The sequence below is a fragment of the Oryctolagus cuniculus genome, chromosome 16, assembly GCF_964237555.1.
Source record: "Oryctolagus cuniculus chromosome 16, mOryCun1.1, whole genome shotgun sequence".
Taxonomy (NCBI): Eukaryota; Metazoa; Chordata; class Mammalia; order Lagomorpha; family Leporidae; genus Oryctolagus; species Oryctolagus cuniculus.
Window position 1 is genome coordinate 30,237,809 of NC_091447.1, and position 22,070 is coordinate 30,259,878.

Sequence of the window (22,070 nt, forward strand, 5' to 3'; positions counted from 1 at the left end):
TTCATCTGTTACAAAACTACCAGGAGTATTAGTGGAGATAGAGGGCAGGGGGTAGCAATTTTATCTAGCTACATTTGAGAGACTTATGAAAATTTTGAATTAATTAGCAGTGACAAGTTAGTATATTAAAAAGTTGATATTCTGATAAATTACATCATGGATAGTCTAGATTCTCTCCTACCCCTTTTCCTTGTAAAGGTTTTGGCCAGTTTTCAAATATTTGCCTTCGTCTTTATGAATTTGAATTCCTTGTTAACATAAAAACAAATTTTCTTGTTTGAAGATCCTGGTTGCTTTGGAACCAATTTGCTATGAGTTGGCCACAATCTTAAGAAAATAGGTCACTGGGCAGTCAAGAGGCAGATAAAATTAGGAAAGATGTGCTAGCTGTTGGCACAATAGTTACCATCTTTTGAGTTCCTTAGAAAAGGCTTGACTTTGATTTCAAATGAAATTCCTAAATTTAAGATGAATGATGTAACAAAGTTCAAGGGAAGTGTATTGCACAAAAGAATAAATATACATGTGATAAAAACTATTGTTATTAAAAAATCAGAACCATCTCCAGTTGAAAAATGCTATCTTTTAAATTCTTTTCACTGAGGTCCTATAGAAGGAAGCACAAGGAAAGGCAAAGTACAGATCACTTTAGGATTTTTGCCTTTCTTTGCATTTGCGCTCTCTCTCTCTCTCAATATATATACAAAGTTGGGCTGGTGCTGCGGCTCACTAGGCCAATCCTCTGCCTGCGGTGCCGGCACACTGGGTTCTAGTCCCGGTTGGGGCACCAGTTCTGTCCCGGTTGCTCCTCTTCCAGTCCAGCTCTCTGCTGTGGCCCAGGAGGGCAGTGGCGGATGACCCAAGTCCTTGGGCCCTGCACCAGCATGGGAGACCAGGAGAAGCACCTGGCTCCTGGCTTCGGATCAGCGCGATGCGCCAGCCACAGCAGCCATTGGAGGGTGAACCAATGGCAAAGGAAGACCTTTCTTTCTGTCTCTCTCTCTCACTGTCCACTCTGCCTGTCAAAAATAAAATAAAATATATATATATATATAGACACGAAGTTGGTGGAATTGTATATCTGCCTATCCAATCTGGCTAAAATTATACAAACTAATCAAATGCCATTTTGATTATTAAGCTAAATAACAATATTAATTGTCATTATCGTAATGTTATAGTAAAAATAATTACAATCATTATCAGAGATAAAATTCATGAATGATTACTTTATGTGCTTATTAAATATTTGTTTATTAATTCAGTTCTCACAGAAATATTTGAGGTTGATTTTACTGTTATTCCCACTTTCAGATGAGGAAGCCACGGCAGAGAACATTTAGGTGATTCGTGCAAGGTCACACATATGTGATGTAACGGGGTTTCTAACTGAGGCAGCAGGACTTGAACCTCCTGTACTCTAGAGGCAGATGAACAGTGCTTCATGATTAGTTTCATCTTTTGTCTTCATTCTACTTTTAAGGAAGAATTATGTGACATTTTCCTCCACACAATTTCCCCTTTAGGACTGCCAAGAGCAATTGAAGAGGTATAAACAATTCTGTTGTTTACTCATCACAGGAATCCTTAATTATGACTTAAAAGCAAATTTCTTTCAGAAAATCAGGTTGCACATCTTTTGAATAAATCTTTTGATTGCATATGCTAAAATTGTATTAGACTCATAATTAGGTCAACTTACAGTGAAATAGCTCTATCTAGCTGCATCTTTTTAAAACATTTATTTATTTATTTGAAAGTCAGAGAGAGAGATTGATTTTCTATCTGCTGTTGCACTCCCCAGATGGTCACAATGGCTAGCAGAGGGCCAGGCTGAAATCAGGAGCCAGGAGCTTCAGGTCTCCCACATGGGTGGCAGGGGCCCAAGCACTTGGGTTATCTTCCATTGCTTCTTTCAGGCCATTAGCAGGGAGCTGGATTGGAAGTGGAGCAGCCAAAACTCGTACCAGTGCACATGTTGGGTGTGGGTGGTAGCTTTACTCACTACACCACAGCACCAACTCCAGTTCTACATTTTTTAAGGAAAATAATACTGTCCTCGAGCAATATAGGACTATGGGATGGTGTAAACTATTGTGAGACTTACTGCTTCTGGTTTTCAAACTGTTTTTCTATGAGGGTGGTAGGCTGGGGTAAGAGTTGGGGTGAGTATTTGGGGTGGAGACAACCTGGGGAGAAGCCAGTTAGGCAGTACTCCAACTATTAGAACCCCATTTCAACCAGCACAGTTTCTTTTCTTTCTTTTTTTCTTTTTAAAGACTTTTATTTATTTACTTGAAAGTCAGAGTTACGCAGAGAGAAGGAGAGGCAGAGAGAGAGAGAGAGAGAGAGAGAGAGAGAGAGAGAGAGGTCTTCCATCCGATGGTTCATTCCCCAGTTTGCTGCAACAGTTGGAGCTGTGCCGATCTGAAGCCAGGAGCCAGGAGCTTCTTCTGGGTCTCCCACGTGGGTGCAGGGACCCAAGGACTTGGGCCATCTTCCACTGCCTTCCCAGGTCACAGCAGAGAGCTGGATCAGAAGTGGAGCAGCTGAGACTTGAACCGGCACCCATTTGGAATGCTGGCACTGCAGGTGGTGGCTTTACCCACTATGCCACAGCACTGGCCCTGCTTTTGTTTTTTTTAAGATTTTTATTTATTCAGCACAGTTTCAATTCTGTTGTCGATTTGTTTAAAATGGGAGTTCAACTGTTTAAAAAATATTAGTTATCCTAGATCAAACAACTTGTATTGAAGAACTCTACTGGACTAGAAAATGGGCTTTGTACTTGTTTGCATGTCTATGTATTGGAGAAGAGAGGCTGTTTTCCCTCAGTGTTGCTATCAGTATTGTGGCTCCTAAGTCTGTGGACTTAGAACTAAAGGAAGTGTTCTCTTCTCGCCAAGGAGAGAGGCCTGAGTAGGAGGAATGTGACGTTGGGCAGAAATCTGCTGGGGAGCAGCATGTTACTTCCAGCTTCATATCCAGCCTGGTGGTTCTGTATGGGGGTCAAGGCTCTTTGGCTCAAATAAATCACACAGGACTGGATTCTGGGAACAGTTGGATTTGGTTATAGTTATACATCCTGTTCTTTTCATAGGGGTGTCCAGGGCAAATCTTGTTGAAATTCTGAGTAGGTGTGCTTAGCACTAATGCAATACCCTGATGGATCCCTGTTCAGGTGCAGATTACCAAGGGAAATCAGGAGTTCTGATATGGCACAAATTAATATTATAACTCAATATCAGGAAAATAACATAATAACAGAGAAAACATGTTAAGTGCAAAAGTCACTGTGTATTGGCTTGAAGTGTGGTCTTTTCCTTCTTAGATTTTCTTTTGGAGAAAAGGGGTACATTTCAGGGTCCCAGTTTAGATAGGAGATGGTGAGTGTGTCTCTGAAGGGGCTAGTGAAATAGGAACATGGATACATATATTATGTTACTGCAATCATTCATTTGATCTTTTTTTAAAAAAATCTGCTTGCTTGAGAGAGGACTCATTTGCTGGTTCACTCTCCAAATGGCCACAACAGCTGGGATTTGAGGCCAAAATCCTGGAACTCAATCTGGGTTTTCCACATGAGTGGCAGGAACCAAACTGGTTGAGCCTTTATGCTGCTTCCCAGGGTCTGCATTAGCAGGAAGCTAGAATCAGGGCTAGCACTGGGTATTGAAGCTAGGCAATCAGATGTGGGACTTGTGTGTCCCAACTGGTGGCTTAACCACTAGACCATTGCCCACCCCCATTTGACCTAATTTTTTAGATGTATTTATTTATTTGAAAGGCAGAGTTACAGAGGTAGAGGCAGAGAGAGAGGCCTTCCATCCACTGGTTCATTCCCCACTATGGGTCGATCTGAAGCCAGGAGCCTGAAGCTTCTTCTGGACTTGCACCATCCTATACTGCCTTCCCAGGCCATAGCAGAGAGCTGGATGGAAGTGGAGCAGCTGGGACTTGAACCAGTGCCCATATGGGATGCCAGCACTGAAGGCGGTGGCCTTACCTGTTATGCCACAGCACCGTCCCCTGGCCTTTTTAAAAAAATATATTTTATTTAAGTTATACAAGCTTCATATATTTCCTTTATACCATTATAGGAACATAGTGACACTTCCCTGGCCTATTTTTAACCTAGAAATTATTGTGAAATGTCATCTCCCTTTTCTCTCCTGAGGATAAGAGCAGGTGTGAAATGCTGTAGATCCTGTACTCTCTAGGAGTCCATGGAGTGCCAGCATTGGCATCACCTGGAAGTTTATTTATCTGTTGAACCAGAATCTGCATTTTAACGATATTCCCAGGTGACTTTATTTTCATTGTTAGGCTTTGAGGGTCCTGCTCTAATTACGCTTGAAACCTTTTGTCATTTCAATGTTTTCCACTAGATGTCACTCTTGTAACCTGGTAATGGTATGGCATTTTTCAATGGGGGACTCAGAGAATCCCTGAGAATGTTTGTATAAGATTTCCTCTTTATTCTTAGAGCTACTGATGTACATGTTGCTTATTTAAGGTAAAACTACCTTTCTCTATGGTTCAAAGTCCTGGAGAGATTCCTGGGAATGATTTTCATTTTGTTGAATTAACATTCCTGCCTATGGTTTTTCCCTTCTTCAGACTCCCTGTTACAGGGCTAGTTTGTCATTATATAACCTTTTGTGGACTGTGCTGCAGATGCTCAGACTCCTCACTCATACAGGAGCACCCTAGGTTGCTGAGCACAGCAACACAGAGTGAACGTTCGAGTTTGATCTCTGCAGAAATTACTGAGAGCAGAAAGGAAGCAAGGCTGTATCCTGAAATTAGCATCAGCCTCTAGGATATGATTGTTGGAGGAAGTGCTGACCTTTCTGAGTTCTTGGGATATCTCAAGGGTGATTTTATAAAGATCGTGTCTGCTTAGAAAGAAATATCCCAAGTGTAATCTTCTAGAGAGTTAGTTTTAGCCATGAAGATGAATATAAGGATATTTACAGGTAAAGTGACATCCCAAGGGAGGTGATAATCTTTCAGAGATGTATGAGGCCCTCAGGAAAGGTCCTGTTAACAACTGGGTAGGTCTGCGTATTGAGAAGAGGGTGGAAAGGTTAAGGACTGTGCTTTAGAACATCCAGGTGTTTTTTTTTTTTTTTTTTTTTTTTTGCCGGATGCCCAACTTAAGAAAAGTTAGTTCCTGAAATAAATCAACCTCTTGCAAAACTCTCCTTCCTCTGAGTCTGATGTGGTTTTTCATCTATTTCAGTTAACAAGGTTAGGAAACAAGTTGTAAAGTAGCAGAGGTGTGTGTGTCCTCTTCTAGATATGGGGGGCATTTAATTTATAATACATATCACTAAAGGAATGAAACATGTTTGCTTTGAGTGACTTAAGCTAAGAAATATTCTCATTGATGTGAAAACATAGTTTAAATAGAATTTTTTTGTTCAAAATAATTAAGGTGATTTTAGTATTCCTATGTCTTTTTTTTTATAACATGGCTGATTATAGTATGATTCCTGATGAACAGGATTAGAATGCATTTTAAAACATTTTATCAAAAATCAGTTTTTTGAAAATCAGTTTTTTATTTATTTTTTTTTATTTTTTTTTTAACTTTTATTTAATGAATATAAATTTCCAAAGTACGACTTATGGATTACAATGGCTTCCCCCCCATACCGTCCTTCCCACCCACAACCCTCCCCTTTCCCACTCCCTCTCCCCTTCCATTCACATCAAGATTCATTTTCGATTATCTTAATATACAGAAGATCAGCTTAGTATACATTAAGTATGGATTTCAACAGTTTGCTCCCACACAGAAACATAAAGTGAAAAATAATAGATGATTTTTTTTAAATGATGATGAAATCAGATCAGACCTATTGTCATGTTTAATCCCAGTGAGAGTCAAGTTGGGAATTGATAATTTCTTTTTTTTTTTTTTTTTTTTTTTTTTTTTTACAGAGGATCAGTTTAGTATGCATTAAGTAAGGATTTCAACAGTTTGCACCCCCATAGAAACACAAAGTGAAATATACTGTTTGAGTACTCGTTATAGCATTAAGTCTCAATGTACAGCACATTAAGGACAGAGATCCTACATGAGGAGTAAGTGCACAGTGACTCCTGTTGTTGACTTTACCAATTGACACTCCTGTCTATGGCATCAGTAATCTCCCTATGCTCCAGTCATGAGTTTCCAAGGCTATGGAAGCCCTCTGAGTTCTCCAACTCTTATCTTGTTTAGACAAGGTCATAGTCAAAGTGGAGGTTCTCTCCTCCCTTCAGAGAAAGGTACCTCCTCTTTGATGACCTGTTCTTTTCACTGGGATCTCACTCGCAGAGATCTTTTGCCAGAGTGTCTTGGCTTTCCATGCCTGAAATACTCTCATGAGCTTTTCAGCCAGCTCCGAATGCCTTTAGGGCTGATTCTGAGGCCAGAGTGCTATTTATGAAAAACAAGGCTAAAATGCTCATTCCTGTTCTTAGACATCTTCAAAACTTTCACTGATACAAGGATTGGATTTTACATAACTATCTCCTTTAGTGTTGAATTTCCTTCCCTCTTTTTTGACTATTGCTGTTGAGATTCTAGAAGTTACCAGGGATAGCAGCATATTTAGGTGTATTGTTTAAGAATGAGAGTTTTGGAGTCAACCCTTGGGCACATTGGTTTATTTCACTGAGCTTTAGTTTCCTCATTTACAAAATATGGCAGTTACTGTTGAGGATTGTAGTGATGGTTCAGCAAGGTAGTTTTGTTTTTGCAGTTATGGTGGATTTATTTCAGTTTTTTTTTTAACCAAGAAACATTTTCTTTAATATATACAGACTTCATGCATTTTATATATACAAATTTAGGAGCAAAGCGATTCTTCACACTCTTCCCTCCCTCCCACCTACACTCCCACCCTTTTTCCTCCTCTCTCTTCTATTCTTGTTCTTATTTTTTACAAAGATCTATTTTCAATTAACTTTATACATATAATATTAACCCTACACTAAGAGTTCAACAAATAGTATAAAAAAAAACTTCCTCAACAGTCAAGACAAGGGCTATTTAAAGTCATTGCATCTCAAAGTGTCAATTTTCACTGCTATGGATTACATGTTAGGTACTCTATGAGTTACCACAGATCAGGGAAAACATAAATCTTTTTGGGACTGGCTTATTTCACTAAGTGTAATAGTTTCCAGTTGCATTCATTTTGTTGCAAATGACAGGATTCCTTCCTTCCTTCCTTCCTTCCTTCCTTCCTTCCTTCCTTCCTTCCTTCCTTCCTTCATTTTTTTACTGCCATGTAGTATTCCATGGTGTACATATCCCATAATTTCTTTATCCAGTCTTCAGTTGATGGACATCTGGGTTGATTCCATATCTTAGCTATTCAGCAAGATAGTTTATATTATATAAAGTGTGTGGCATGGGGTCTGGTACATGGTGTCAATGTATGTTTAGTCTATGAAGCTGTTATGGCCATTACTGCACACGTCCTAGAGACAGTGAACATGGGGTGTTGTGTCTCTTAGCCCCATCTCTCAGCTGTTGTTAATTGTCCGGGAGCCCCTGTTCCTATAGTTTTTCTCTACCAGAGGACAGCTCCAAGTCATAGAAGAACCTTCCTGATTCTCTGCCCATCACCTGTGTGTATAATGAGGAGGTGGTCAATGAGGGGAGACTGGCGGCATAGTAGAATTGTAGGGAAGCATGTTGATCCTAGAACCGCAATGGGGAGCAAGTTCTCCTTACAACACACATTTAAATACTCAATGAAAATGTCCCACAGTGATAAATAGTGATCCAGTGCAATACATTTGTTAGCCTTGTCATTGTAGCCATGTCACAGTCTGGTCCAAGATCTTAAATTATCAATTTAAAGATTATTTCTAGCAAGATCTTTTGCAACACAATTTCCATATTTCTGCTCTTTAGTGCTGTTGTTGCCTTGAAATAATCTTTTTGATTCAGAGTGAACCTCTAGGCTTCGAAAAGCTGTAACTCACCTTGCAGTCCCTGAAATATTACCTGGTAAGCAGTAGCTTCAGAAAGCTACTGTGAGGAAGTCCAAAGAGATATTTCATTCATGAAAATATCCTAGTAAGAATCTTTTCTCTTCCCTATGGTTTCAGTGGGTAATATCCTGTGGGAGCAGAATGCTGGAAATTATCATGGGACATCAACTGTATTAGTGTACTGTCTAAAGTATATAAGAAGATATCCAATGAAGGCATTGTGTATCTTAAAAAATATACTTTTTTCCTATACTTTAGAATCTGCATTGGAATTTTGTTTTCACATAATTTTAATATATATGTCTAATAATTGTTTAAAATGCATCTCAAAAAACCTTAATAGGGGTATGCATTGTTTTTTATTTGCTACCATGTCATTCTTTTCCATTGTAGGGGTCAATCAGTAAGTTCAGTTTTAGTTCAAAGAAGCTAGGGGGGTAGGGAACAAAACTTATAATGGTGTTACTGTGTAGATTGCAGAAGAATCTGAGGTTTGTTCAGCAAATATAATGGTGCATTGAGGTGTTGTGTTAATATGGGGGCCCAGAAAATGAGCTCTGTGTGTAGTAAATTTGCTAAGTGGCAATTTAGGGTTTAACCTAAAAAATGGGAGAAAGTTGATAAGTGCAGAAGAATCATGAGACCCAATTTGACACAGACCTTGCTAGGGTTATGGTGGTGGGTTCTTAGGGAGGGGTAAAGGGAGAAGGGGATTCAGTGGTATATTGAGTGAAGATGACAGCAAAATAATCTGCCCACCCAGAAAACTCACAGTTTTGTAGAAAAGGGAAGCAGCAAGTTTTCATAATGCATATTGAGTATTTAAACTCCAGAAGCATTAAGAAAGAGTGAACAGAATAATTAGTAGCAAGAAAGAATCCTGATTCCATTTTCCTTTTATAGACTCTGTAGAAAACTTGTAGAAACTGGTGAAAACTGGTATTACAGGGTTAAGCTATCTATAGGAAAATCAGGGATGGAGTGGATGAAATCATACACAGAAATGATGACAGCAAAATAGATATAATGACAATAATAAATAGCAATATACAGAAATATTGCTGGGCCCCTAAATACTCTGTGGATGAGAAAATCATGCTTAGTAAGTATAAGAATATATGTAGTGATAATGTGGATCAGTGACTCTTACACTTTTTCCTTTTTATTTTTGGCTTATAGTTCCTTTGATAAACTGATGAAAAGCTATGAAATCCCTTCTCAGAAAAATAAACATACCCATATAACCTGCATGATATTTCCTGTGATTGCAGAAACTTTTTACACCTCCTGGGCCCCGTGCCTGGATCTTAGGTTTAGATTTCCTGTCAAAGTCCAACTGAGTAGGTGAAAGATAGTGACACTATATTGAGAACATTGGAAAACTAGATCACACATCATAGTATGAGGAAATCACGCCCTCAGAATGAAAGGTGATCTCATGCAAATGTCAACTTCACAGGGCAAGAAGTTTTAGAATTAAGGGAGGAATGGAATTATACTGGATTTGAGTCTAAGACTTGATGGGAAATAACCTGTGACTTTTGGAGTAATGCTCACAACTCAATTTACATTCAACCTTCTGAAGGGAGTAAAGGCCAAAAAATAAAAAATTCCATCACATTATTACTTAATTTTAGAATGGACTATGATCAAATCAATGTGTACATTAAATTAAAATTGAAAGTAATATTTTAAAAAGTCTGTACCTTGAAGAAAATCTGGAAATGCTTTAAATACATTAATGTAAGAATAGGAAAATATGCCACATATTAAAGATTAGAAGCTGATATAAAAACTTTTGCATCCATTTCATAAAGTAAAAGCAGAAAAAGTAGGGGGAAAAGTAGGCAAAAGATTACTGGAAAGCAAGGAAGACCTCCAAGTGTGACAGGTCAGGTGTAAATAAGAAGCTACTCAGGTTATAAAGGAATCCAAGAAACAGCACAAAAAAGACTGCAAACCAGAAATAAAAGCTTTTTTATACATTAAAGGCAGAAGGTCAACTGAAGAATCAATGGGATTTCTTGATGATCAGGGTGCTCACAAGGAAGAAAGGCGATCTGGAGACTCAATGAATTCTTTGCTTTGGTCTTTGTTGAAATGTAGAAATTTCCACTGTCATGTCGTTTGAAGCAGACACGAGATATATAGTATTAGATCAAATAGTGGTAAGGGAACAGGATGTTCTACCTGATTGGTGTGCTGGATATAAGTAAATTGCTGAAACTTTGTGGCTTCCATTATAAGTGTCAGCAGAAACTCAAGGAAATAAATGGACCTAAATATGAAATAAATTATTGCATTCAATCTTTACTATTAGTGAATTCCATTCATGTTTACATTCTAATGAAACTAAGGAGATCTTACACTAAGGAGATCTATTGACTGATGAACTTCATTTGTATTTGTAGAGACTGAAAAACGTAGCATCATTGACTACTTTGTATGATGAATGGGGAAAAGCATTCTGTAATAAACTTGAAATATTTAAAAGGGTAAATAACAGGAAAAATATAACAAACATAATTTGTTTTTTCAAGGGGTCAGTTTAAAAGTTTAACAAAACTATTTCAAATCGTGTTTCCATGGTATTAGGAGGAATATTTTGTCACACATAGGTATTAATAGAAGAAACAAAAAGTAGAATGTGAAGTCTACTGTTGATGGAGATGTGTAAACAATGAGGTCCCTCCAGGGACTTAAGCTGGCTGTCTTTATTAAACATGTTTATAGATAATCTGGAAGAGCAAGTACACAATGAAATTTTTAAGGGTGCAGGACTAAACTCTTTTGGCTAGTTAAATAATAAATCAGCAGAAGTAAGGTTTTGAAAAAGGGAATAAGGGTATAAGAAAGTGGTAGGGAAAATTCAGAACTGTGAGAAGTGCTACCCATTTGGGAAGGAGGAAACCAGACTATACTTAAAAATTATGGCCCTGAATTAGTTGGAAGCCTGCTTTGATTTAGGAATTAGGAAAAGAAATTAGATTCATTGTAGATACATCCTTCCGAGTAAGCCAGCAGAATGTTGGAAAGTTCTGAAAGTGAAGATTTACTTGAAGCAAAACCTTTGGGCCCATGGGTTCTTGAGATTTTCATAGTTGTATCAAGGAGGAGGATGGGGTACTAGAAAGACATATATTCAGATTCTAAGTCCTCAAACGATTGTTATGAATAACCAATTAAATACATGTAAGGTGCCTGGTACAGTGGTTTAGGGAAAGCACTGTAGGCAGCCTCTCAGGAAGGACATGCTGAAGTGAGGCTGCCTGGTTCAAAGCAGCTGTTCAGATTCTCACCTGGTGCCAGACCCCTGAGAATGGCTCTATCAGAGGCTGATATAATTACTTGGTAACTAAGCTACAAGGAATTGATTTTTAAAAAGGTAGACTGTTCATTTTTGAATAGCTCTCATTGTCACTAAAGATTTCATTGAAAGAAGCCTTTCTGTAGTTTATTTGGTTACAGAATAACACAGAAAGAAGACCTTGGCTATTATGAAATCTCAGGAAGGCAAATGCAACAAGCTACCAATTTGTGAACTCTGATCTTTGAATAAAGTAATTAATTTTAAGGTTCTCTACACAGAAGCTTACACATTCCTGTTTAGTTTGTGGTTACAAGATGTTGATTTACTCAGAATGGTGGACTCCATGGAAAGTGTGAAGGCTTTTTCACATTTTTCAGATCCTTTAAAAAATATCAATATTGTCACTTTCCAATTCCAGTATACTGTTAGAAATTAGTAGATTCTATTATCTTTTTTGTTTAAAGAATTATTTTATTTTACTTTTTTATTATTTTATAGCCAGAGTTACAGAGAGGGATAGAGCGAGAGAGAGAGAGAGAGAGAGAGAGGGGTCTTCTATTCTGCTGGTTCACTCCCCAAATGACCGCAACGACCAGAGCTGAGCTGATCTGAAGCCAAGATCCAGGAGCTTCTTCCGTGTCTCTCACGCAGATGCAGGGGCCCAAGGACTTGGGCCATTTTCTACTGCTTTCCCAGGCCATATCAGAGAGCTGGATTGGAAGAGGAGCAGCCAGGACTTGAACCAGCACCATATGGGATGCCAGTGCTCCAGGAGGTGACGTTACCTGCTATGCCACAGCGCCAGCCCTGATCCTATTATCTTAACAGGTGTTCTCCCTCAGCTTTAAAATGGTGTGAAGTATCTTGTCCTTTGTAGAAGCATGGCATGCAGGACGCTTTCTATGTGATGTAATGACCACTGATAAACATATTTCCTTGTGGTTTGGGGATAAATTTGAAGTAAAGCTATGGATTGAGTTTCATAATCATAATGTAATATACACATCTCTGTCAGTTTCCAACTTTTAGGTTTACCTCAAAATTTTATCTAATTCGTCTTTCCTTTGCCAAGGCTATTATTGTTATAGTTATTGGAAATTATAGTTAACTCATTAATTCACAATTATTATAATTGTATAATATAAGTTAATTAGTATGTTCATTAGGATATTCATCTATAATAATGATAACCATCAACATTCCACTTCATTGAATGTGCTGACCAAATTTATAGAACATCTTAGATAAACTTGCAACTTGAATCTGGCTCTTTTCATAGCTAAGGAATCAGAAATCCCTTTGAAATTTTGTCTAGTATTTTAATCATGAGCTTTTATAGAAAAAGCAACCACAGATATCTATTTATATGAAGATCTTGGGATGATCTCTGAGCTTGGAATGATCATTTTTCCTTGCCATCTGCCCCTCCCCATTCTTTCCCTATAAATATTTCTACTAGCTGAAAGTCTTACCACCTTTTTCTCCCTGCCTTTCATGCAAATGTTAAGGCTGCCAGTATTATTCCCTAATCAACTATGCTGGCTTTAGCTGGTGAAATACACTTTTGATTCAATGATGATATTCTCTCTTCTATAAAATTTGGAAAATTTTAAATTTAAATGCCAGTCAGGGACATGTTTCCAACTGCATGATTTCATGAAACATTGCTTCATTGATATTTGTGCTATTTGTTTTCAAAGATGTATTCATTTATTTGAAAATTAGAGCTGCAGAGAAAGGTATCTTTCATCTGCTGGTTCACTCCCTGGATAGCTGCAACAGTGGGGGCTGGGCCAAGCTGAAGCCAGGAGCTTCTTCCAGGCTTCCCAAATGGGTAGCAAGGGCCCAAGCACTTGGTCAATCTTCTGCTGCTTTTCCCTGGCCACTAGCAGAAAATTGGATCAGAATTGGAGCAACTGGAACATGAACCAGCACCCATTTAGGCAGTTGGTTAACCTGTTATACCACACCGCTGGCCCATGTTTGATTATTTATTAATTTTTTTATCTTGGTGTTCATAAGGTACTTAATAACCAGACCCAGTTTTACCATTAATTGTTTAGACTTTCTATCAGCTTTTAGCACTGATCATTCTCAGGCTGATTGATTTCATTTCTACATTGCGACTTGCTGTCTTTTAGAACAAGGGTTGGGAAACTGATGCCCATAGACTTGTGTTGATTTTATTTTACCCATGAGGTAAGAATAGTTTTATGTTTTTAAATGGTTGAGAAAAAATGAAGACTAGGATCTTGTAACACACAAAGATTACATGAAATTCAAATTTCAGTGCTCATTGATAAAGTTTATTTAATCATAGGCACTTCTGATTATATGTTGTCTGGATGCTTTTATGCAATATGAGCAGAGCTGCGTAGTTGCAAAAGACTGTATGACTTGCAAACTGAAAATATTTGCCATGAGCTCTTTATAGAGAAAGTTGCTGACCATTAGTTTAGAGGGTCTCTGAAGACCAACCAGCATTGATCTATTGATCTATAATTCCCCTTGGGTGCTTTTTTTTTTTTTTTTTTTCACCTGAGTTCTAGCTCAAATGCTAGTTCTACAACACTTGAAAACTTCCACTTTACCTAGTACATTCTACACTTAACTGATTGTACAGTTCTCACATGGTTTTCTGTATATTAAGTTTTGTATTTGCGTCAGTGTGTGTTCTTGGCATCTTTCCCCCAAATCGGTTGACTATATATGCATGCATTTATTTCTATACTCTGTTCTGTCCCATTCATTAATATGTCTGTTTTTATGCCAACACCATCTTGTTTTTGTTACTATCACTTTGTAATATACTTTGAAAACCGTTGATATGACATCTTTTTTTTTTTTTGCTCGAGTGCATGGCTGTTTCAGTTCTTTTTGGGTTCCTTACAAGTTTTAGGGCTGTTTTTTTTTCTAGTTCTGTGAAGTATGCTATTAGAATTTTGATAGAGATTGCCTTGGGTTCTATGAATATTTTAATATTCATCCTTGATATTCATAAGCACATGATACCTTTTCATTTATTTGTATTTTCTTCAATTTCTTTCATGAATATTTTATAGTTTTCAGTGTATAGATATTCATCTCCTTGGTTAAATTTTATTCCCCCTTTTAATAAACAAGTATGTTCCTAGTTCCTTGGATGGATTATTAGATTTATTTTGTGATTCAGAATAATATACTAGTAATAGTGTAATTATATTGTTTTCACTACCCTTTCAAGATTCTCAGAGGCTTTGTAAGCATTAATTAATTAATTTACAGAACACCCTTGTGGGTTAGGTAATAACTATGATCAGAGATCCACATACTGCTTTTAGAAAATCTCTGGAGTAAATAAGGTTTAGTTTTGTTAAAAACCTTTGTAGGCAGTCTTTAATGACTAGCTGACATCACATTTAAAGTTTAGTATAAAAATAGTTATATTTAATGGCAGTTTGGCCAAGTTATGTTTCATTTTATGTCTATTTTCTCATCTGTGAAAAAACTGATACTCTTATATATCTTTTTTTAAAGAGTTATTTCTTTACTTGAAAGTCAGAGTTACATAGAGTGAGAAGGAGAGGCAGAGGCAGAGGGGGAGGGGGAGGGGGAAAGGGAGAGAGAGAGAGAGAGAGAGAGAGATCGATGATCTTCTATCTGCTGGTTCACTCCCCAGTTGGCTGCAGTGCGCTGATCCAAAGCCAGGAGCGTCTTCCAGGTCTCCCACGTGGGTGCAGGGGCCCAAGGACTTGGGCCATCTTCTACTGCTTTCCCAGGCCACAGCAGAGAGCTGGATTGGAAGTAGGGCAGCTGGGACTCAAACTGGTGCCCATATGGGATGCTGCACTGCAGGCGGCAGCTTTATCCGCTTCGCCACAACGTAGGCCCCTCTTATAAATATATATATATATTTTTAACTTTTATTTAATGAATATAAATTTCTAAAGTATACCTTATGGATTACAATGGCTTCCCCCCCATAACATCCCTCCCACCCGCAACCCTCCCCTTTCCCTCTCCCTCCCCTCTTCCATTCACATCAAGATTCATTTTCAATTCTCTTTATATACAGAAGATCAGTTTAGCATATATTAAGTAAAGATTTCAACAGTTTGCACCCACATTGAAACACAAAGTGAAAAATACTGTTTGAGTACTCGTTATAGCATTAAATCACAATGTACAGCACATTAAGGACAGAGATCCTACATGAGGAGTAAGTGCACAGTGACTCCTGTTGTTGACTTCACAAATTGACACGCTTGTTTATGGCATCAGTAATCACCCTATGCTCCAGTCATGAGTTGCCAAGGCTATGGAAGCCTTTTGAGTTCACCAACTCTGATCATATTTAGACAAGGTCATAGTCAAAGTGGAAGTTCTCTCCTCCCTTCAGAGAAAGGTACCTCCTTCTTTGATGACCTGTTCTTTTCACTGGGATCTCACTCGCGGAGATCTTTCATTTAGTTTTTTTTTTTTTTTTTTTTCCAGAGTGTTTTGGCTTTCCATGCCTGTAATACTCTCATGGGCTTTTCAGCCAGATCTGCGTGCCTTAAGGGCTGATTCTGAAGCCAGAGTACTGTTTAGGACATCTGCCATTCTATGGGTCTGCTGTGTATCTCGCTTCCCATGTTGGATCATTCTCTCCCTTTTTTATTCTATCAGCTAGTATTTACAGACACTAGTCTTGTTTATGTGCTCCCTTTGGCTCTTAGTCCTATCATTATGATCAATTGTTAACAGAAATTGATCACTGGGACTAGTGAGATGGCGTTGGTACATGCCACCTTGATGGGATTGAATTCGAATCCCCTGGTATGTTTCTAACTCTACCGTTTGAGGTAAGTCAGCTTGAGCATGTCCCGAATTGCACATCTCTTCCCTCTCTTACTCCCACTCTTATATTTAACAGCGATCACTTTTCAGTTAAGTTTCAACACTTGAGAATAACTGTGTATTGATTACAGTATTCAACCAAAAGTATTAAGTAGAACAAACAAAAAAAAATACTAAGAGGGATAACGTATTAAGTTGTTCATCAACAGTCAGGGCAAGGGCTGATCAAGTCACCGTTTCTCATAGTGTTCATTTCACTTTAAGAGGTTTCCTTTTTGGTGCTCAGTTGGTTGTCACCGATCAGGGAGAACAAGCGGTATTTGTCCCTTTGGGACTGGCTTATTTCACTCAGCATAATGCTTTCCAGATTCCTAACAGGGATCACTTTACAGTTAAAATTTAAACACCTAAGAATAATTGTTTGTTAATTACAGAGTTCAACCAATAGTACTAGAACAAAAAAAATACTAAAATGGATAAAGTATTACATTGTACATCAACAGGACAAGAGCTGATCAAGTCACTGTTTCTCATAGTGTCAATTTCACTTCAACAGGTTTCCCCTTTGGTGCTCACTTAGTTGTCGCCGATCAGGGAGAACATATGATATTTGTCCCTTTGGAACTGGCTTAATTCACTCAGCATGATGCTTTCCAAATTCCTCCATATTGTTGCAAATGACTGGGTTTCATTGTTTTTGACCGCTGTATAGTATTCTATAGAGTACATGTCCCATAATTTCTTTATCCAGTCTACTGTTGATGGGCATTTGGGTTGGTTCCAGGTCTTAGCTATTGTGAATTGAGCTGCAATAAACATTAATGTGCAGACCGCTTTTTTGTTTGCCAATTTAATTTCCTTTGGGTAAATTCCAAGGAGTGGGATGGCTGCGTTGAATGATAGGGTTATCTTCAGGTTTCTGAGGAATCTTCAGACTGACTTCCATAGTGGCTTAACCAGTTTGCATTCCCACCAACAGTGGGTTAGTGTCCCTTTTCCCCCACATCCTCTCCAGCATCTGTTGTTGGTAGATTTCTGAATGTGAGCCATTCTAACTGGGGTGAGGTGAAACCTCATTGTGGTTTTGATTTGCATTTCCCTGATTGCTAGTGATCTTGAACATTTTTTCATGTGTCTGTTGGCCATTTGGATTTCCTCTTTTGAAAAATGTTTATGAGATCCTTGGCCCATCTCTTAAGTGGGTTGTTTGTTTTGATGTTGTGGAGTTTCTTGATTTCTTTGTAGATTCTGGTTATCAACCCTTTATCAGTTGCATAGTTTGCAAATATATTTTCCCATTCTGTTGGTTGCCTCATCACTTTCCTGACTGTTTCCTTTGAAGTACAGAAATTCTCAATTTGATGCAATCCCAAATGTTAATTTTGGTTTTGACTGCCTGTGCTTCTGTGGTCTTTTCCAAGAAGTCTTTGCCGGTACCTATATCTTGTATAGTTTATGTATATTTTATAAGTGATTTAAGGTGGGTTACTGTAGAAGAGAGAGAGATTTAAAAATTTTAGATCGGTTCTGAAATCTAGCAGCACATTAGAATCACCTTAGAAGCTTTTTAAATAAATGTTAATGCTCAAGTTTCACTTTCTTTTCTTTTTTTAAAATTTTTGACAGGCAGAGTGGACAGAGAGAGAGAGAGACAGAGAGAAAGGTCTTCCTTTTGCAGTTGGTTCACCCTCCAATGGCCGCCGCGGCCGGTGCGCTGTGCAAGGCAGAGGATTAGCCTATTGAGCCATGGTGCCAGCCTCAAGTTTCACTTTCAAAACTTACTATTTAATTGTTTGATAACAGGGCTGGGTATTAATAGATTTTAATATGTAGCTGTGTGATTCTCTAAGTATGGTCCCAGACTTGTTGTGTCATCTGAGAATTGACCAGAAATGTAAGTTATTAGGCCACATCTAAATTTGTGTGCCTTTTTTTTTTAAAAAAACCTTACGTTTTGAGATAATTTTTGATTCATGTAAAACTGAATAAAATACAGATTTAGTTTAATCAGTTGTGCATGCACTTGTGCATGGGTGTATGTGCATTTGTGTGTTTGTGTGTGTATTTAGTTTATATAGTTTTATACCATGTCCACTATCACTGCCATCAAGGTGTAGGATCCAGCATCAATTCATGTTTTGCTGCTTCCAGGTGACTGATAAAAACTAAAGTTTGAGAACTACTTTCAAAATGAAACTAGAACAGGTCGTTCATTAAAATAAGGACTAAACTGCTCAAAGTATGCTAATAGATTAGCAACCTAGTTTCACCTAGAAGCTCCATATTAGGGCAGAATCTCAGGTCATATCTTGGACCTAATCAGCATCTGCATTTTTAAGCAAGATCTTCAGATAATTTGTGCGCATACTGAATTTGAATTTGACTTAAGGGTACAAAGACAAAACCAAAAGTCGGTCAAATAAAAAGCCAAATCAATTTTTAAAATTGGGTTCATATATTTATTTTTTGTAAAACATTTTTATTATTTATTAAAATGATAAGAATAGATATTACACGTAATCTTAGTCAAAAGGCCGAGAAGTTATTATTTATTTATTTATTTATTTGAGAGGCAGAGTTACAGGTAGAAGGAGTGAGAGACAAAGAGAGGTCTTCCATCTCCTGGTTCACTCCCCAAATGGCTACAATGGCAGGAGCTGGGCTGATCTGGAGCCAGGAGATTCTTCCAGGTCTCCTGTGTGTGTATAGGGGCCCCAGCACTTGGGTCCTCTTCCAGGGCTTTCCAAAGCCATTAGTAGGGAGCTGGATTGAAAGTGGAATATCCAGGACTTGAACTGATGTCAGTGCCACAGGTGGAGGCTTAACCTGCTATGCCACAGCACCAGCTTCTATATATATTTAAATATTTATTTATTTGAGAGGCAGACAAAAATAGAGAGAGCTCCCATCTGCAAGTTGATTTCCCCAATGCCCACACTGGCTGAGTTTTGGCTGGGGCTAAGCCAGGAGTGAGAAATGCAATAAATCTAGGTCTTTCACATGAGTAGCAGAAACACAATTATTTAAGAGATCACTGCTGCCTTCCAGAGTCTATTAGCTAGAAGATGGAGTCAGGAACTGGAGCCAAGAATCAAACCCAGGTACTCCTGTGTGGGATGTGGGCATCTTAATTACCAGAATAAATGCCCAACCCAAATAATTATTTTTACAATAAATATTTCTGATAGTGAAGAGAATTTATCATTTAGTAATGTTAATTTTAATTTTTTTTTTTTTGACAGGCAGAGTGGACAGTGTGAGACAGAGAGACAGAGAGAAAGGTCTTCCTTTTGCTGTTGGTTCACCCTCCAATGGCTGCCGCGGCTGGCGCACCGCGCTGATCCGATGGCAGGAGCCAGGAGCCAGGTGCTTTTCCTGGTCTCCCATGGGGTGCAGGGCCCAAGCACCTGGGCCATCCTCCACTGCACTCCCTGGCCACAGCAGAGGGCTGGCCTGGAAGAGGGGCAACCGGGACAGAATCCAGCGTCCCGACCGGGACTAGAACCCGGTGTGCCGGTGCCGCTAGGCGGAGGATTAGCCTAGTGAGCCGTGGCGCCGGCCTGTTAATTTTAATTTTTAAGCAAAACTAAAATCAGTTTATTTGCATCATAATTTAGTCATTTCAGGGTTCATTTTGCAATTTTTTCATGGAGTTGAATTTTTTTAAACCATAAATTATGTAAAATTTGAGGTTTTCTATTAGTTTTTATATTATACTCTCTTAATTATAGGAATATAACAACTATCAGGACTTTCATCAGCATTTGACCTAAATATGTCTGAACCATTTTTCTATCACATCTCCCTCCTCTCTCCCCACTTCAGTCAATTACTTATAAGAAAACCGAAGACATTGGGCTGTTCTCAGGTTCCTGTTACAGCTCTTTTGATGACTATCACTGTTTTTGGCTTTCATCTTTAGGATATTTGTTTTTAAGGAGTTTGAGAAAGAATTTTAAAGAAAAAGTGCTGCACTGGGGAAAACAAAACTGGAAGGTAGCACTATGAATAGATTTGTCATTTTCATCCATTTTCCAGCTCATTTTTGGCTGTATCTCAACAAATGATACATGGGGATATTTATTACTTTTTCCCTTCCCTCTTCCCTCTCTTCTTTCCACAGTATATAAGGTGGGAGTTCTTAGCTTAAAGAAAACATGTTATCAAGTAGTATTTCATATTGATGCATCCATTCAAGTTGAGTGTAGAAGGCTGAGTAAGAATTTGGAAAGTGGATCAATCAGTTGGGGATGGGGAGAAGGCTGCATAAAATGGAATTCAACTTTGTTAATTCAAGAAGAGGAACTACATTCAGTAGTGGGCACAAGTTGCAGAGGAATGGAGAGGCAAGAGAAGCAGGAAACTATCACTTTACCATGGGGCCAAAGAAACAAGAAGGAAATCAAGTTTTTGAATCCCAGTGAGAATTGAAAATGTAGAGGAAAGGCTGCCTGTTTGAAGCTGTAGTTCTGGGACCTGGTTACTTCCAGAGATACTACGCCTCAACCTAGAGGGTACTGTGGAGAAATTCCTTGTGTCTTTCTCTTCCTATTGGCAGAACCCAGTGGAAGCCTAATGGCAAGGAAACTGGGTATTGTAGTTCATAGGGCAGTGTCAGGAATACTGAGCAAGGCTGTGAAGACTGAGAAGAATGGAGGTTGGAGGACAAAATAAAATAATTAGGAAATAAGGGAGAAATGACAGTTCCAAGGGGGAGGACATAACTGTGCTAAAGCACAAAGTCGATAATGAGGAGCATAGGAAGCAGTAAAAGTTCACAGGAAATTAAAAGTAAATAACAGGAATATTTTTGGGAAAAAAGGAGGACAAAAGTCACTACTTATCAACAGACACCTTGAATGTAAATGGCCTCAACTCTCCAGTTAAAAGACATAGATTGGTTGAATGAATTAAAAAACAAAACCCATCTAATTACAGTCTACAAGAAACACATCTCACCAACAAAGATGCACACAGACTTAAAGTGAAAGGATGGAAAGAGATATTCATGTCAACAGAAACCAAAAAAGAGATGTATAGCCCAGCTAATATCAGAAAAAATAGACTTTAAAACAAAAACTGATAAAAGAGACCCAAAAGTGGGCACTATATGATGATTAAAAGATCAATTAAACAGGAACATATAACTATTATAAACATATATGCACCTAATTACAGGGCACCTGGCTACTTAAAAGAAACTGGGATTTAAAGGGATACTTGTCCCTCTTTTGTTTTTCCTCCTCCAATTTGGCTGTTACATTATCCCCCGTGGGGCTCCAAGATGGGTTCCCTCTAAGTTCTTCTTGCAGCTTTTTCTCCAGTGGTTTGGGCTGCTGTGGTCTGGTCTCACCTCACTTTCCAGTGCTAGAGCGTAGGCTCTCCTCTGCTAGAGTCCTGATTTGTGGGCATGCACGCCCTCCACGTAGGTCCACCGTGTCCCTCTAATTTCTGTAGAGTTTCCTCTGCCATTTTCTCCATAACCGTTCCCTGAGACTGTGGTCTCTCCACTTTTTTTAAAACAGTCTTTTACTGAACTAGATCAGTAAGCTCCTCCCTACTCCACCATCTTGGATCTCCCTAGAGTTTCTTAAAATCCCAGGATATTTGCCAGGAGAGAGATAAATAGCAAAGGACTCCCATCTCTAGATTAGTGGATCTGCTTACCTCCTCTGTGTTATTAGTAGTCGTCAGTTGAAATCTCTGGATTATAAAGCCTTGGGTGGGACTTTGTAGAGACTGTGAGCCCTGATGTGATGTCCACTCCCTTTGTAGGTTTTCTCTTTGTTATTCTTAATGTCATAAACAGTTCAGATTTTTTATAAGAGTCCTAGGAAGTGTGTTGTATACTGTTCATTTTTAAGAAAATATTATATTTGTTTATTGAAAGATTTATTTATTTGAAAGGCAGAGTGATTGATTGATCTCCTTCCACTGGTTCACT

At 38.4% G+C, this 22,070-nt stretch overlaps 1 protein-coding gene and 1 pseudogene across 3 annotated transcripts in view; one reads left to right on the forward strand and one right to left on the reverse strand.

The window, feature by feature from the left end:
* Window positions 1-22,070, forward strand: part of SUGCT (succinyl-CoA:glutarate-CoA transferase) — an 825,030-nt gene that overhangs the window by 188,993 nt on the left and 613,967 nt on the right. The gene's annotated exons all lie outside the window — the stretch shown is intronic.
* LOC127492704 (U2 spliceosomal RNA) lies at window positions 18,500-18,672 on the reverse strand (annotated as a pseudogene).